At 50.0% G+C, this 17,782-nt stretch overlaps 2 long non-coding RNA genes across 2 annotated transcripts; both read left to right on the forward strand.

The window, feature by feature from the left end:
* Positions 1-6,392: 6,392 nt before the first annotated feature.
* On the forward strand, positions 6,393-8,591 carry LOC116739325. The gene is made up of 3 exons (XR_004345531.1): positions 6,393-6,475; positions 7,534-7,592; positions 8,275-8,591. It is a non-coding gene; the product is annotated as an uncharacterized LOC116739325 (long non-coding RNA).
* Positions 8,592-15,874: 7,283 nt separating this feature from the next.
* LOC116764959 lies at positions 15,875-16,877 on the forward strand. Its single transcript, XR_004353098.1, has 2 exons — positions 15,875-15,962; positions 16,708-16,877. It is a non-coding gene; the product is annotated as an uncharacterized LOC116764959 (long non-coding RNA).
* Positions 16,878-17,782: the final 905 nt, after the last annotated feature.

Raw genomic sequence — 17,782 nt, forward strand, 5'->3', positions numbered from 1 at the left:
CCCCTCTTTTATTTTTTTTTTTATTATTATTTTTTGCGGTATGCGGGCCTCTCACTGTTGTGGCCTCTCCCATTGCGGAGCACAGGCTCCGGACGCGCAGGCTCAGCGGCCACGGCTCACGGGCCCAGCCGCTCCGCGGCATGTGGGATCTTCCCGGACCGGGGCACGAACCCATGTCCCCTGCATCGGCAGGTGGACTCTCTACCACTGCGCCACCAGGGAAACCCCCCCTCTTTTAGTGCTGCCACCTCTGAAGTGCTGGCGGGCCTGCTGGAGGGCTGTGGACTCAGCCTACAAATATATCTATCCCCTGACATGACATTCCACCCTCTGAGAGTGACTCTACCGTTCTCTCCAAGTTCTTATTTGAAAATGCAGGTAGTCTGGAGAAGGCTGATTCCGAGAATGTGCCTCTGACTGAGCTCCTTGGAGACAGGAGGATGGGATGGTCCTGGCCCAACTCCCAGGGGACTTTGGGTCGGCTGTTCCCCTTTCCGGTAGAGCCAACTCTTCCCCAAAACTCTCCCCGATGGAACTCAAAGTCAGCATTTGGTGGCTCATTGTACGGAAGGAGACTCTCAAAGCCCGTGGTTTGGGGAAGGGAGGAAGGAAGGAAGAAAAGGATGGGTAGAAGGTGCTGAGGACAGTCTTAGGCCTGGTCCCCACTTTCAGAGGGTAGTTGTGGGTAGTTTAAGATAAGCTCTGCAAGCAGGAGCTACTACATCTCTTCAGTATCTGTATTTATGATGAGTGGTAACATCAACTAGTCAAATACGAGTATCCAAAATACCCCATAGGAACAGGATTTAAATAGAAAAGACTTCTGAGCAGCTCAACAGATGTCAAAAACCCATGCTCCAAAACACTAGATCTTTACTAGTTGGTGAGACCTTGGTCAAAACCTTTGAACCTTTACATACAATTGTTAACTGCCTGCGCGAGCTAGTGTCCAAACCAGTGGATGAGTAAAAGGTGAAAGGAGAGAAAAGTACTGTTAGAAGAAAAAAGTGATCCAAACTCAGCTGTCTGGATTATTTGGTATAGGATGAGGGGCTCGCCTTCATAGTTGCTCTGAAGTCATGGCCCAAGGAAATAACAAGATTCACATAGGGGACCACAGTCACCAAGAAAAGAAAGCATTCCATTCTGCTCAGGGGAGGATGTGACCGATTTAAGAAAGATTTCTATTAAAAACTGAACACAGCTTTTTACAATGAACGTAGCTCTACATTTTAAAGGGATAAACACTCACTGAGCAACAGGTTTCTCCTCCAGCCGAGCTGGGAGCAGAAATTTTACTGCACGAAGCTCTGATGCCAGCAAGCTCCCCGGAAGCACCCCTGGAAGCAAGAATAGGAATGGGGTTCCTGCCCCTCAAGCCTACATCAGTGACCCATCCGCACTCAGGCCCCGGGGCCTCTCGAGCTCTCCAAACGTGGCTGGCGCAACAGTGGAAGTTCATCTTTCATTTAAATTTAAATAGCTACAGGAGGCTAGCGGCTACCCTTTCCGGAAAGCACAGTTACCCTTAAGGGACTCCACAGGGTCCCCTCAGGCTGCGCAGAGAAGCGGCTCACTGCCTTGTCGGCCTGGACTACCGCAGGCATTCATTCATTACACATGCCACGGTTATTAAGCACCTATTTTGTGCCCAGCAGAAAAAGCTTATCTGTTGAAATACTTAGGTGAGCTATCAGACCCTCCCTTCTTCTTTATTTTACCTTCTTTTCATAAGCAAAGCCTGATTGCCTACTAAGTGTTCCGTGCTGCATAGCAATTGTTCTTCAATTACTGTGAGCACCAGAATCACAAGACTTGTTAAAAATGCAGAACCCCCCTCCGGACCCATTAGATCACCTGAATCTGAACCTCTGGGGGGCCGGGTCCTACACCTGAAGCTCCTTGTAAAGAATAAAAAAACAATGGCAGGTGCTTTTCTGCCAAGAGTTTAGAATTTAGAAGGTGCGATGAAAACAAAACAAACACCAGAAAAAAACCAGGCCTGTAAACAGTGAGCTCTTTTTACAAACAGCTATTTCTCAAGGACTGTCTGCAAATAATCCAGAGAGGACTAATACCATAAGCCTTTTTATGGTGATCTCTTAAAGGAATTTGTTGGGCAGATGTTTTTCCTACCCAGAAGGTGAATAACTGCTGGGGAAGATCTGGCCTTCAGTCCTGCCTGTGTGACCTTGACAGAAGCCTTACCCTCTCCCTGTCTGTCCCCTGCCACCAAGCTTCATGGAAATGTTGCAGGAAGGGGGACGCCTTCCAGGGCCCGAGAGTGGGCTGTTGCCTAACACTCGGAAATGAATTGTCCGAGGAGACACACGTGCTGGCAAAGCAAGAGATTTTATTGGGGAGGGGTGCCTGGGTGGAGAGCAGCAGGGTAACGGAACCCAGAGGACTGCTCTGCCACGTGGCTCGCAGTCTCCGGTTTTACGGGAATGGGGTTAGTTTCCAGGTTGTCTCTGGCCAATCGTTCTGACTCAGGGTCCTTCCTGGTGGCGCACGCATCACTCAGCCAAGACGGATTCCAGCGACAAGGATTCTGGGAGGTTGGAAGGACATATGGATGGGCGCCTCCTCTCTCCTCTTGACCTTTCTCGAATTCTTCCGGTTGGCGGTAGCTTGTTAGTTCGGTGGTCCTTAAACAGGACCTACTGTTTAAGAGAACTCGTGCAAGTGGTTACCATGTTGCCTGGCCAGGGAGGGCGGTTTCAGTCAGTGTTTCCCCTAACAGAAACTTGAAGACCCTTGAGCCAGGAGGGGCTCTGACCTGCAGAGGGTGTGAGGAACCGGAGTCTCTCCACCCCGCCCCCAGAAAAGGACTGGTAGACCTTTCTGCACGTTGGGACATTTTCAGCTTCAGCCTGGAAAACATTATGTTCTTATTGTATTCTGGTTCAACTGGAACGGATTCAGAAAATGCATAGCTGGGGTTCCAACTCAAACTGGTTCATTGGGTACTTTTTGAGTTAAAAAAAAAAATGGATTTAAGTAATGAGTCAGTAAAAGAAAAAATCTGAGCTCAGGATTGAACATTTCAGGTGGAAGGCTTTCATTCATTGGTTCAGTTTAAGTCTCTTGCTGTTCAGATCAACTCAACGGCATTTATTTAGCACCTAGTTTCTTCCAGGAATGGGTGTGGGATAGTCTCATGGAAATTCTGCTCAGCTGGGGAAAGAGACAAGTAAACAGTCTCACTCCCCAGCAGCAAAACACCCAGGAACCCCAACAGGGAGTGACAAGTCCTGGGTGAGGCTGGCAGCGGAGGGGTGATGTTTTTTGGGCACCGAACAGTGAGTGAGGAGGGGTTTCCCGGGCTGTGGTGATGAGAAAAGGAAACAGGAAGGTCGCAGAAGCTGTGGGGTGTACGCAGCCACAGAAGAGGGGAAGGGGGCACTTTGGTCTGCAGGGGGGCCATGGGCTTGGAGAGGTGCCCAGAGCACACCACGGGGACTCCGTGCTGGGCCTCTGCACCTGACACTGTCCCCACCTGTGGTGTGGGAGCTCTGTCAGTGCCATAAATCCCCTGTGTGGAAAGAACACATTGCACTTATCCAGTACTTACTTAACAGCTTTCTTGAGATATAACTGACATACCATACAGTTCGCTCAAAGTGTACAATCGGATGGGTTTTAGACTATTCACAGATAATGTGCAACCATCCCCACCGTCAGTTTTAGAACATTTTCATCACCTCAGGAAGACCCTCCATATCCTTTAGCTATCACCCTCCAATCCCCCGACCCCAGACCCCCATCCCACCCCGGCCCTAAGGAACCAAAACTGAGTCCCCTTAAAACCAAGTTCCTCTGCCAAGGTTATGATCCACCTCTCTTCCCGAAACGTTATTCTTTTTTTTGTCCAACACCTGTTCCCCTCAAGATTGAGGAGTATCAAAGAAAAGGGGGGCATTGAAACCAAGTAGGACACTGGGGTGCCCTCCTGTGTACAAAAGCCTTTCCGTGTCCCCCATTTCTTGTTTGGAGGAAAAATGTTTCAGCCGCCAAGACCTTCCCAGAGTTCCAAAGGGCAGATTCAAACAGTTACTAATTAAGGGAGTGAGGGAATGCAGAAAGAAACAATAGTGCAGCATGGGGCCTGGTCTTGGTTCCTCCTGCGGGGATGTGCATAACAATGTGATAAAGATCTCTGAGATATTCTGCAGGAACTGAGGCCCCCACCCAGGTGGAGGCTGGTAACTTCAAGCTAAGCATAAGCACGTGGACCCCAGACTGGTTGGAACCAGAAGGCTGATGACTGAGATTCCTGGAACACGGCCCTGTTACCTCACCACCAACAGTCAGAGGCAGGTCACACACCCTGCAGCCCTCCCCGCAAATCTTGCCTATTAAAACTCTTCCTCAAAAAAAAAAAAAAAAACTCTTCCTCGAAAACCATCAGGGACTTTGGGCCCTTTGAGCCTGAGTCACCACGCTCTCCTTGCTTGGCCCTTGCAATAAACCTTTCTCCACTCCAGACTCTGGCGTTTGTTTGTTTGGCCTCACTGTGCGTCAGGCACACGCACTTGGGTTCAACAACATAGCCACTAACCTACTTTGTTTGTATAGATTTCCTTACTCCGAACATTTCAAATAAATGGAATCATACAATACGTGACTTTTTGCATCTGGCTCCTTTCATTTAGCATAATGTTTTCAAGGCCCATCCACGCTCTAGCATGCATTAATACTTTACTCCTTTTTATGGCCAAATAATATTCCGTTGTATGGATATACCATATATTACTTATCCACTGGTCCTTTGATGGACATTCGGGTTGTTTCCACGCTTTGGCTGTAGTGAATAATGCTGCTGTAAACATTCCTTGTAGGAGTTGTAAACAAACTTGTAGGAGTTTCCATACAAGTCCTTCCTGTTATGACTCCCATGTTACAGATGAGGACATATGTTTTCATTTCTCATATACCTAGGAGTAGAATTGCTGGGTTGTAAGGTAGCTCTAATTGTTTGAGGAATGGCCAGAATGTTTGATATTTATACATTTATTTTGAGGAGAAGGAAACGAACGAGGAGATGGCAGTGATCATGGAAATCTGCTCAGAGCCAACGTGAGCCCATGTTTGGGAAAAGGAGGCGTTCGGAAAGCAATCAGATCACTGTGAGTGCCACTGCCGTCTTCCAAGTGACAGTGCCAACTGGGAGAAGACGGGCACAGGGCCAGCACATGTGGCCATCCACCTAGTGACCGAGGGAACCTCCTTGTCACCGCCACACCCTCCAAAAACCAAGGCCCAGGCTGACTCTCCAAGAAAGTAGCACAGCAAACACATCTTCACCCAGCCGGGCATCTCTCCCTTCAGACACAGTGAAAGATAAAGATAAAGGTCTGGTGGGATGAAGAGACTTCTTTGAGGGCCTGTCCATGCTGGCACATTGGTTGAGCTCCTAACTATGTACCAGGGGCTGCTAAGCAAGTACACGTATTCTGTACACACAGGGCTCACCATGTGTCAACCACTGCTCTAAACCCTTGCCTGACTGAAATGCTTTAAATCCTTCCAACAACCCTGTTCTAGCTTCCTGTTCTGGCTCCCATGTTTCAGATGACACTGAGTCATGGGGGAGCTAGCTTTCCCAAGGTCGAACAGCGTAGTTCATGGTGATGAGTCTGGGATGTGAAGGCAGCCTGTGTGGCTCCGGTGCCCACCTCACCACATCACCTCAACTGTTCTCTCACAAGGACAAGGTTGACACCCTCATTTCACAGAAGAGGACACTGAGGCTGAGCTGGATACCCTTTCCCAAGGCTAAAGACTCTAGCCCAGTCTCCAGCCCACGCCAAGGCCTCCCTTTATGGTGACAGGGGACAGAGCTCAGCATGCAGTGAGTCACAGTGATTGGAGTTACGGGCGTGCATCTCCTCTAAGAAGTTCTCCATGACAGCTCCCCCAGTTGAGGTCACAGGTGCCCCCTCTGGGTTCCCACAGCTCCCACAGATGCCTCTGCCATGGCCCAGCTCGCTGTGTGTGACCATTGGCCTGCAGGTGGCCGACGCCCACTGACTGTGAGCTTGACCTCGTCCGCTCTGCACCTGCAGCACCGAGCCCAGGGCCTGGCCCAAGCAGGCGCCAGACACGCATGCGGGTGCTAAACAGGTGAACCATGACAGCGAGGTCTGGGTAATGAGTGACAGAGGGGCTTGGGGAGGGAAGAGCTGAGGTGCACCTTGAGCCAGGTCCTGGAGGGGGGCACCCAGAGCAGCGGAGGGGTGGGGACCCCACATGGGACAGGGACTTCCAGTGGGGAGGGCTGGGGGGTCCTAGGGCCCTGCGGTCTAACAGTCCAGAGAGCCTGCAGGTGGGGCGACTGCTGTGCTGCAAGGGGGGGCGGGGGAGGCCAGAGGCCTCCTTTGTGCAAAAGAGAAGGTGCCCTTCCTCCCTCGGGGGTGCCCAGCCCTGCCCAGGACCTTGGGAGCTGTCCAGACCCCTCATCTGGGCCCCTCGGGTAGGACACAAGCTGTGCGCTGCATGTGAGATCCTCTGGGGCTGCCTGGGCTGTATGCACAGGGTGGTGTGTGTGGTGTGCGTGTGTGTGTGTTTCTGATGTGTGTGAATTTGCACTGCAGTTTCTAAATCTCCTCGGCTGGTTGGCCTCTGAACAATGAGGGGTGTGAGGGTCCTGCTTCCCAGAACCAGAGACGCGGGGTGTCTTTCAGAGGAGGTCACGGTGGCTTTCACCCTGTTCCCTGGGAACGGGGCTGACACGGATCCCGCAAGGTGCCGAGAGCAGGCTGCCGGTCCCCGGTGGGCAGGCCACAAGCCTGCCTGCCTTCCCTCGGCTTATTCCTTAGTGGGTGAGGGGAAAGGTGTGGACAGAGAGAAAGGAGGAAAATGTTCCCAATGGGGTCACGGGGCCTGGTCACCAAAGCTGTGGCTTAAAAGGAGACCCAGGAGGACAGACTGGGGGTCCACATAAGGTAGAAGAATGTTTTGGAAACCAGAGATGCCCAATAGTGGAGGAGGCGGCCTCATAAGGGACTGAGCCTTCCACCCCAGGACTGTTCCAGCAGAAGCTGAGGACCCCGTGGTGTCAGAGGATTCTCTCCTTTCTGGGGCAGGGCGTGGATAAGGAAAAACCCCACAGATCCCTTCCATCCTGAGCTTCTGAAAAGGGACCAGGGCCTCTCGGGATGCCTCCCAGGAACTGCTTTTGCTCTCAATCCCTGGAAATTACTTAATACTTCCTCACTCCCACCCTCCTCCCTGCAAATACTCCAGGCTGTCAGGGTGTGGAGGGGAATTTAGAGCCCACCCTCCCATTTTACAGGTGAGGACACTGAGGCCCTTACAGAAAAGGGACTTGCCGAGGTCACGGTGGTGCCAACATTCATGGGCGCGTGTTGAACCAGGCACCCGGCTGAGCACTTCCCGGCTTCTCATTCCAACTCCTGAGGGAGCTGTCTCCATTTTACCCAGACTGAGAGAGGGTCATGGTTTGCCCCAGGTCCCACCACTAGAAAGAGGAGGGGCCGCATTCTAACAGGGTCCCCTCTGCTTCCAAAGCCCTTGCAGGTGACCCTGAACCTCAAACTTCGGTGTCCCACACACAGCTATAAAATCAGGTAAGTCCACTGAGAAATGCAGATGGTCCCTCTAAGTGATGTCTGCCGGGATTAGTCTAGTGAGGCTGGGTGAATCATTTTATCTCTTTGAGCTTGTTTCCTTCATTGTAAAATGGGGGTAATAACAGTAACACTAATATTCAGGAGTTCTACAATTTCAGTAAATAACATAAGCAAAGGCTTCTTTTTGGAGCTCTCAACAAATAACATTACTCCTTCCTCAATCCCTTTCCATAGCCAAAGTTTTATGGGTATATTTTAAGTTATTTCTTTCAATGCATTTTCAAATGTTAAGAATGATGCCAAAGGCTGATTAGCCATAAGGCTGACAAAGCTCCCAGACTCCTGAGACTAATGGCCTCGATTCATTGAGGTATAATCTACATACAATAATATGCACCCATTTTAGAGTTTGGTGAGTTTTGATAGCTATATACACTCATGTAACTGCTTTGATCAAGATATGGAACATTTCCGTCATCCCAGAGTTGCCCTGTCCCCATCCCAGTCACCTCCCTCCCTCTGTCCCAGGCCCTGACAACCAACGGTGGTCTATGGCTTAGATTTGTCTTTTCCAGCCTTTTTACAAGTGGGTCATACAGTATGTACTCTTTTGTGTCTAGCTTAGATTCATCCACTGTTTCTTGCGTCAGTAATTTGATCCATTTTATTCCTACACAAGGATCTAACAAGTAAGCCGGTTGCTTCAAGGTGGCTCCTCTGACAGGCTGCGCGCGCTCAAGAACTGGCCAGTCTCCTGCTCAACTGTATCTTCGGTGTTAACCACGCAGGGCCTGGCCCTTAGTAGGCGCTGAAGTTTGTAGCGAGGAGATTAATTAAACATGCAACATTTGGGAGAAGCCTAATCCGCCAGGACCGAGGTGGTGAGTCACTTCATTGCTTTTCAGGCAGCTCCACCAGAGTGGAGAAGAAGTGAGAAGGTAAAACTCTAATATGATGAAGTGGAAAGGAAGGTTTAAAATAAAGAGCTGAAGCCGACCTGGGAATAGTCCCTGTGTCCAATTACCCAGCCCAGCTCGGCCTTCCCCGCCCCCGACCCCACCAGGGATAATTAAAACCTCGTCGCCTGTGTCGCTTCCCCGGGGAGGCGGCGACGCTCCGTAGTGAATGCGCTCTGAGGAATGAATAACGACACAGTGGCCTCCTTGTTCGGCGGCCGGGGAAACTGAGGCCAGAGGGCGGGAGGGAGGCCGCCGGGTGACTGGAGTCTGGGTCACCGCGTGAGTCAGCGGCGCAGACAGGCAAGACTGCTGTCATTAAGGTTTACAGGTCCACCGCCGCCACCGCGGCTGTACGGCCCGCGCCCCGCCCGCCCGCCCGCCCGAGTCCCAGCCGCGGGCACGCCTTCCCGCGCCCCGCTCAGGCCACCACGCCTCGGCGCCTGGCGAGGGCGCCCTAACTTCCCCCAGCGGCGCACAGAGCGCAGCCGCGGGAGCTCGGCCGCCCGCGGGGGTTGGGGGGGGGGGGGCGCGAGCCCTCTCGGCCCCGCCCCGCGCCGCCGCGCCTCCGCCTCCGCCTCTTCTCCGGCTCCCCCCGGGCCCGCCCGTCCGCCCGCTGGCAGCGCGCTGCTTCGGGCCGAGCCCGGCGGCTGCAACCTGAACCCTGGGGTGGCCCCCGCCCCCGCCCCGGCTTCTACCTGCGCCACCCGCGCGGCGCCCCGGGAGGCGGCGCGGGCGCTCGGAGCGCGGCGCCGGGCTGACGGCGCACGGCCGGGCCCCGGTCTCCGCCCGGCGCCTTCGCTGCAGGCGCGTTCTCGCCGCCCCGCTCCCTCCTCCCCCTTCCCCAGCCGCCTCCCCTTCCCCAGCCTCCTCCCCTCCCCTCCCCAGCCGCCCCCATCCCCCTTCCCAGCCGCCGGCCCCCCTCCTCAGCCGGCCCCCAACTCAGTCTCTCGGGCGCTCGCCGAGCTAGTCCTCCCGGATCCCCAGGCCTCGCGCCGCCGCCGCCTCCACCACCACCACCACCACCACCACCACCCGGCTGAGTCACGGGTGACTCGGGCCTTGGACCCTCGCAGCCCGGAAGGGGAATGGAAGTCCCCGGGATGTTCCCTGCAGCTATTTTAGAGGTGCAGCGAACATCTCCCTCAGTCCTACAAGAGAATCCCCCTCTCACCCCAGCCTTGGTGGTTCCGCCTCCTTTGCACCCCGCTGTGAATGATGTTCCCCCTCCTTATATTCTCCCCCTACCCTGGGCACCGTCTTTTTTTATTTTTCTATTCGTTTTGGGGGGAGCCCGTCTTTTAACCCGGCTTCCTTGCCAGCCACGGCAACGGCGGCACCCCGGTGCCACTGACCCGTTCCTTAACTCCTCCCCAGATGCCTGGTCTCTTGTGGGAGCTGGGGGAGGTGGGGAGAGGGGAGGATGCAGTTAAGGAAGGGACCCGGCCATGGGCCTGTGTCCAGCGGGTGGGAACCGCGAGCATGGTGGGGCCGGGGTCAGGCGGAACCAGCACCCTGCTTAACCTGAGGGGTGTGGACCTGAATGCGTCCTTAAGTGTTTAAAAATTGTCTGGCCGTATAGAGAAGAACACTGGAACCTTTAAGTCCTCATCCTCTCGCCTGAGTCCAGAGTGAAACTCTAAACATACTTATTAAGAAACTGTTGCTGTATTTTGACTGGTTTACATAAATTTTCCGTTAAGGGGCCGGGTAGGGGGAGATGATGGTGGGCTTGTGGAATCCTGAAAATAACTTTTAATGGAGCAAAGCCTTCCATTATGGGAAGCGCCTGGACGTGAGAGGCGTCTGGAGGCCTAGGTGCCTGTCACAGCCCTGCCACCAACTGGCTGAGTGACTGGGTCACCTCGCTGCCCCTCCCGGCCAGTTAGGAAAGTGGACTCGGTGTGTAAGGCCAACGCCCCTCACCCGGATTGGAGCGGTTGGAGGAGCTGTCTATACCGTTAAGAGACAGAGCAGGTGGGTTTTCCTTTCTTAAAGTGCTTTGCTACTATAGAGAGGCAAAGTGGAGATGAGGTTAAGAATAAAAAAGGTGAAAGTTTGCTTTCTGAATGGTGCGCTCTGTTCCTAACTCCAGTTATGTTTATCACTCAGTCAAGGTCAAGGTAACCTTCAAGGGTCTGTGCAGTTCCATTAATTATATACTACCCTGCCTCTATGGGGAAACCTCCCCTGAGAACTATTTCCCACATGGCTTCAGAACCTTCAGACATTTGTACAAAGTCCCCCAAAGGGGCATTCTGGGAGGGGCACCAAGGTCCTGAAAGGAGGGACTTTTGCTAGATGGAGAGAAGAATGAAGGTGGACAGGTGATGTCACCTTGATGTGTCACATTTCGGGTGAAGCTTTAGTGCCATGAAGCTTTACTACCTGGTCATGTGCTCTGGGAACCTGTCTGACTCCTTTTCCCCTCCCCTCTGCTCTGCTCTGCGGGGGTGGGAGGTGGTGGTGAGAGTGGGAGAGAGCCCATGTTCATTCTGTGCTAAGCCAAGCAAGTGTCAGGGACGCCTTCCACAGCCCCCCCCCACCCCTCCCCGCCAGCTGCAAACATGCGTGGTATCACTTTTGTGATGGGCCACATGCAGCATTGGGAGAAAAGCAAAGGGTTTAATTTTAAATGATGGAATGGTGAGAAGAATGAAAGAGAAGGTGATTAGTGCTCAGCCTTGAAAAAAGGTACGGGAACACTTACTTTAAAAGGTTTTCATTGGTCCTGTTGTGAAGAACTCACTCCTCCTGTGCTAAAATCCCAGGCCAGCTCAGACCTGCAGTTCTGGATTGCCCAAGCGCCTCCCGGTTTTTTCCCCTTTGAACACCAGCTCTCTGAGCAAAGGCCTCTTTTGCCCTCCCTGTGGTGCCCTCTCCCTTTTCTTCTGTGTGTGTGTGTGTGTGTGTGTGTGTGTGTGTGGTGCGTGTGTGTATGTCTAGCTGGCTCCTATCTTTACATAGCAGTTTTCCAGGCTGGCAGTTCGGAGGCCTTGAAGGAGGAGACCCTCTCTAATTTATTCTCCTAGCTCTGCATCCTGACTTACTTGGGGCAGGTCTACATCACAGTCTCAGTCAAGTGAGTGAGGAAAGTGGCTTCAAGCAAACTGAAAACCATTTGGGAGAAGAGGCGGTAGGCATACAGGTTGAGCACATACTCGAACCATAGCAACAAACCAAAATCGGGGGAAAACCCACAACACATCAAACTAGATTTAAAGTTGTTTGCAAATGGCTGGTTTGTGCCACATAATAAGGCTGGGCTATTTCCCACCATGAGGACTGCTTGCATCTTGAGGGGAAAAGATGGGTCAAAACTGGCCAATCTGCTCTTTGAACATATGACTGATTCTAAGGCTGGGGCAGGAAATACTCAAATAAGTCTAGAGAATCCTGTAGTGCCAGAAAGCAGGAAAGTACTGAAAGATCAAAAGGATGGTGCATGCAGAAGGGACGCAGGAGCCCCAACCTGAAGGAGCTCCTGATGGCCAAGGCTGAAACAATTCAAACAAAAGAATAGATAACATCATATTGGATTTTAATCCCTTGTAAAATAAATACAGTTTATGAATGAATCCATACTGATGAATGAATGAATGAATCCATACTGATACAAGAAATGATGGATTGATTGATTGACTGAATGAATAAATAAATAAATAAATGAGAGAGAAGAGTCAAATCTCCCACACAGATAACTCCAAATAATTTATGTAGATATTCTTCCCTCAAAGAAGTGGAGTTAATCCCCTTCCCCTTGAGTGTGAGCTGCACTTAGTGACTCGCTGCTGAGGTTACAGGGTGGAAAGGTAGGAGAGAGTTACTTTGCAGTGCAGAAACCTGGCAGACACAACCTCAGCCGGGTGATCAAGGTCAGCATCATCAGGGCTAAGTTATGTCAACAGCGTGTACTCCTGATTTGATGTGAGAACAGCACTTCACCTCTGTAGCCTTCCTCTCCAAAACCCATAACCATGAGAAAAACATCAGACACACCCAACTGAGGGGCATTCTACAAACACCTGACTGGTACTCCTCAAAACTGTCAAGGACATCAAAAACAAGGAAAAGCTGAGAAATTGTCACAGTCCAGAAGAGCCTAGGGAGACGAGGATTAAATGTAATGTGGTACCCTGGATGGTTCCCCGGAGGGAAAAAGGGCATTAGGGAAAAACTGTGGAATCAGAATAAAGTATGAGATTGAGTTGATAGTAATATACAAATGCAGTTTCTGACTTGTGACAAAATGGTACCATAGTAATGTAAGATATTAACAATAGGGGAAATTGAGTGCAGGATATATGGGAACTGTCTGCACTGTCTTTGCAACTTCTCTATAATGTAAAACTATTCTAAAAGGAAAAGGTTTTTTTTCTTTTGTCTAAAGCTAGTCTGGGGACTTCCCTGGTGACACAGTAGTTAAGAATCCACCTGCTAATGCAGGGGACACGGGTTCGAGCCCTGGTCCAGGAAGATCCCACATGCCGTGGAGGAGCTAAGCCCGTGCGCCACAACCACTGAGCCTGCGCTCTAGACCCACGAGCCACAACTACTGAAGCCCGCGCGCCTAAAGCCCGTACTCCGCAATAAGAGAAGCCACCGTACTGAGAAGCCCGCGCACTGCAACGAAGAGTAGCCCCCGCTTGCCACAACTAGAGAAAGCCTGCACACAGCAACGAAGACCCAAAGCAGCCAAAATAAAAAATAAAAAAAAAATAAAGCTAGTCTGGCTTGGGTCTTAGAATCACAGGATTTAGGTGATTCTACGAAGGGGAAAGGACTAGCAAAGGAGCCCCAGGGACCCTGAGAGAGACTGCTGAGACTCATTTGGTGAGTTGATCAGGTAGAGTAAAATACTTTGGTTTTTAAATCGCTTCATGGTCCATATAGAGTGAATTTAAAGCCGCTTGCAGGTTGCCCAAATCAAAAACAATGCCATCTCCAAATTCCTCTACATGTGAACTTAAAGTTTCAGTTGCTTATAAAGAAAGTGCTTTTAAAAATGTGGTGATCCCTTTTATAGAAAGTTCAAAAGCCAGCAAAAATAATCCCAGGTGTGAGGAGTCAGGAAAATGGTTAGTTACCCTTGTTGGGGTCGGCAACTGGGAGGGAATGAGGAGGGGGGTTTCTAGGTACCAGTGATGTTCTTGTTTTTGACCCGGGAGCTGGTTATATGGGTGTGTTCAGTTTGTGAACATTCATCAAGCTGTATGTTTATGATCTGTGCACTTTTCCGTACGTAGGTTATATGTCAAGAAAAAGTTTATAAATCATAAAATAAGTTGATTTTAAGCATTAAGCTTTAATGCTGGGAGAAACCAACATCTCTTTCTCCTCCTTCCAGGAAGCACAATCTAGAAAGTCAAATAGTTTGCCTAAGGGCAGATGCAGCAGGCCCTCCCAGAGCCCTGATGTGTGGGTCCCTGCTAACCAGGGCTTTCGTGCTGGATGGCTCTGTGGAGCAGCAAGAACTCTTTAACCAGAGCACAGGGCTGGGTACAAGCGCATCTTCGGGGAGGGCACTGCAATGAGGGGCAGCACCAGCACCAACCTGGGTGACTTTGATCAAACTTTTGTTCATCTGTGCCTCAGTTTACCTACTGTTAAAGAGGATCTTGACTACTGCATGTGTAGATCAGCCAAAATTGTTGCCCTGTCATTAAGTTAGACTAGTCGTGGTCTGTCAGCATCCTCAGATCCCACTGCATGCTTAGATCCCCGGAATTTTGTGCCTGGAAAATAGGGGCGTGGCAGAAATGCTGGTGACAGCAGCTCTGGCTCAGGGTGACTAAGGGGAGAGAAGCTGACCAGAGCTGAAAGGATGGAGTCTTCCCAGGACTCTGTCTTGAACTAGAATGACCTCAAAGGGTCATTCAGAGAATGGACGAGTAGTCCAGCATAGAGATCGCTGAGCCCCATAGGGGTAAAATGACTTGCCCAAGGTCACCTGGCTGATGGGCTCCCTGAAGGTTCCTCGCTCAGTACCATCCATGAAACATCTGGACTAAACAGGCTGCTGCATTTTGTTTCCTTAAAGTTTTTGTCCACAATTTCTTTCATTAAATAAAATATAGAAAACATAGAAAAGTGAAAAGCATAACACAACCAGAATTTACTTGTTCCAGCATTTTAAAATGCAACTGTCTGGAAGTTTTTTTTTTTTTTGATTCTGTGTTCTTTTTTTTTTTTTTAACATCTTTATTGGAGTATAATTGCTTTACAATGATGTGTTAAGTTTCTGCTTTATAACAAAGTGAATCAGCTATACATATACATATATCCCCATATCTCCTCCCTCTTGTGTCTCCCTCCCTGGAACGTTTTACATTGCAAAAGAACACCTATTGTGACATAACGTTTTTGTAGTTTATTGATTGATTGATTTTTGGCTGCATTGGGTCTTCGATGCTGCGCACGCGCTTTTCTCTAGCTGCGGTGAACCGGGGCTACTCTTCGTTTCTGTGCATGGGCTCCTCATTGCATTGGCTTCTCTTGTTGCAGACCATGGGCTCTAGGCGCGCGGGCTTCAGTAGTTGTGGCACGTGGGCTCAGTGGTTGTGGCTGGCGGGCTCTAGAGCACAGACTCAGTAGTTGCGGCGCTCGGGCTTACTTGCTCAGCTGCATGTGGGATCTTCCCGGACCCGGAAGGGCTCGAACCCGTGTCCCCTGCATTGGCAGGCGGATTCTTAAACACTGCGCCACCAGGGAAGTCCCTGTAGTTTTTTAATATTTAATTTTTGTGGCTAAGTTAAGCAGGAGAACGGGAGCTCTTGGTTTACACTGTTGGGAGTTAAATGCGTCTTCTGAAGGAGGAGGAATGGAGGACATGGCCAACCTGCCTTATGCCCAGGAAATCCCATGGAGGCCTTTGGAGGGGTTTCTCCGGAAGAATTATACCAGCAAACATCAAACTCACTAGCGCTTTAAGAACTGGGTTCAGGCTATATTTAAAACAGATAACCAACGAGGACTTACTGTATAGCACAGGGAACTCTGCTCAATATTCTGAAATAACGTAAATGGGAAAAGAACTTGAAAAAGAATTGGTACATGTATATGTATAACTGCATCACTTTGCCTTACACCTGAAATGAACACAACATTGTTAGATTGTTAATCAGCTATACTCCAATATAAAATAAAAATGAAAAAAAGAGAACTGGGTTCAGCTTTAAGGTTGTCTTTTTTTTTTTCACTTTTCTGTTTTCTGTTTTTTTTTTTTTTTTTTCTTTTTTGGCCACAGGGCACCACTTGCAAGATCTTAGTTCCCTGACCAGGGATGGAACCCGGGCCCCCAGCAGTGGAAGCACGGAGTCCTAACGAGTGGCCCGCCAGGGAATTCCCTGCGTTTTATTTTAGAGCGTTGTGGATTCACCTACAGTTGCAAGAAATACTCTGGAGAGATCTTGTATGTTTACCTTTTGTCCAACCTCCCCCAGTGTTGACATCTTGCACTAAGATTGTCTTTTGATGTGATCTGAAGTTTAGGAGGCTTAGTGGAAGATCATCTAGAGAAATCCTCCTCTATTAGTGATAAGAAAACTGAGGTCTGGGGTGGCCAAGTGGCTTACCCAGGCTCACACCTGGGACTGGCAGGGTCTGGACCTTCCTTCTCTGGGCCTCCATGGCTCCATCCACAAGGGGTTTCATTTTTTGTTTCCCAAGATACCTGGGATTAGGTTGGTTTGGCAGGTAGAGGTAGACTCCCTCTTGATCTCCCCTCCCGACCCCCACCCCAACTGGTGAAGCAGCAAAGGCTTATTTCTCACTCAGGTTCCATGCCTGTTGTGCGTTGTCTCAGGCTCCGCTCCCCGAGGTCCCCACTGGGGGCGGTTCCATGTCTGTGCGCGCGCGATCGCCAAAGGCAGGATAAAGGAACACGGTGATTGCACCCGTCTCTTCCACTCACGTTTCATTGTCACGTCATGTGGCTACACCTAACTTTAGCAGGCCGGGAAGTGCGTTTCTGTCTTTTGCCTGTAAATGGAACCAGAAATTATTGTTGAGCAGCATTAAGGAACACCCCAGTCACCCTCACTCCAACAGGAGAGATAGGACCTTCTGCGTCGGGCACTGGCAAGCTTCTTTCTTTGTATGACTAGAGTGCTGGTTTTTGGATTTCACCTTTCCCATGGTGTTGCCTTCTTCTTTAGCAGATTCCCAGAGCAGGTAGGCTCCCGACAGTGGGTCCTACAGCCTTATCTCTCCAGGGAGGGAAGAGATCTTTGGAAGCATGCCTGCACCCCCAAGTCAACGAGCTCTGGAAGCTCCTTTTGGAAAAGCTAATGTAATCTGAGGTTGTGATAATAAAAGGGAGATGATAGTTCTGGTGTATTACGGTGCTAATTGGAGAACTTCATTCATTCATTCATTCATTCACTCAACATTCATGAGTAGGACATTCCAGACCCAAAATGCTGTGATCGGGGTACCAAGTTTAAACAGGAATGTTGACCAGTTGAGGGCCCCCAGAGCAGGGTGACCACGATGGTGAGGAAATCCTGTTCTGGGCCAGAACAGGGCATGTTTAGTTCCTAGGAAAGGAGGTAAAGGAAGACATAGTAAAAATCTTCAAGAAGAGGCTGGTTGGTAGAAGTAGGTTACATTTGTTACGTGGCTGCTGAAGGTAGGAGTTGGATCGATGGGGAGAAGTTATAAGCAGGCAAACCAGTTCAGTTTGGGGTCAACCTTTTAACTAGAAATTTCAGTAACAGAAGAACAGGTTTCCTTGAAAGCAGGGAATTCGCAGTCGCTGAAAGCCTTCAAACAGGCTGGATGATCTGATCTCCTATTGTTCATTTCTAATGTCCTTCCTAATCCTGAGTCTATAGTTCCTGAGAAATTATAGGAAAGAGACTTTCCAGTAACTCTTATTTCAGGATCTAAAGTTTCGTCTTTAACTACAAATGAAGTCATCTACCTCTTAGATAAGGGGTCTTTTTCATATATGAGTCAATTTAAATACTAGTAACAATGATGATTGTTATTTTACAGGTAACACAGAGCCATGTGTCAGGAATTTTTCTAACTGCCTTACATATACTAATAAAAGTATTAATTTATTTAATTCTCAGAACAATCCTACGACCAATTATCGTCCCCATTTCACAGATGTGAATACTGAGGCACATTGCTAGTAAGGGGCAGAGCCAAGATTTGAATCCAGGTAGTTTGGCTCCAGAGTTTGTGCTTCTAACCACTACCTCTCATGCCACCCCTTTTTGACAG

The sequence above is a fragment of the Phocoena sinus genome, chromosome 14 (assembly GCF_008692025.1).
Source record: "Phocoena sinus isolate mPhoSin1 chromosome 14, mPhoSin1.pri, whole genome shotgun sequence".
NCBI lineage: Eukaryota > Metazoa > Chordata > Mammalia > Artiodactyla > Phocoenidae > Phocoena > Phocoena sinus.